Here is a 650-nt window from a genome sequence, read left to right on the forward strand (position 1 = left end):
GGGTCCTTGTTTCAATTCCCCTTAACTTTGACAAGGGCCCGACAAAAGTTGAAAAGCGCCTCAAAACGGGAACAGAAAAAAGATACGCGGAAGGGAAAAGGGAACAGGAAAGGAAACTCCAAGAGTGCAGGTTGCCCTGCACCATGGCTGCCAAGTTGAGCAAAAAAAAAAGTCGAATCGAATGATTATTGCTCTTTTTTCGATACAGTTTTTTGGAAAAATAAATAAATCCAAAATATTATGCCATAAAATTATTAAACAAGAATTAATAAACAAATTGAAATCATTACAAACTATTTCACTTTGGTCAGCTTCCTTGGCCATCTCTTGCCAGCGCCAGGGTTGCGTCCGCCTCCCTCCGGTCCTGGCTCCTACTCCGTCTCCTGCGCTCCAAACTGGGCCGGTGGTTCTCCACCTCCACTCTGGCTTTGCCCACCGGGATTGCCCTTACTCCCCCTGGGCCATTTTACCCGGAGGACCCTCCTCGTGGCCTGGAGCCGCCGGACGTCCCATCCTGGCAAGTAAAAGATCTCCAGGTCACTCTCATCGGAGGAGACCATCGGCGATGCGTGTGATGACGTCGTGTTTCTAGCGTCCATGGTCATCTTGTAGAAAAAAAAGAAGGCCGGCCGGTGTCCACCGCTGCCTTT

This window comes from Drosophila ananassae (genome assembly GCF_017639315.1).
Source record: "Drosophila ananassae strain 14024-0371.13 chromosome Y unlocalized genomic scaffold, ASM1763931v2 tig00000099, whole genome shotgun sequence".
Taxonomy (NCBI): Eukaryota; Metazoa; Arthropoda; class Insecta; order Diptera; family Drosophilidae; genus Drosophila; species Drosophila ananassae.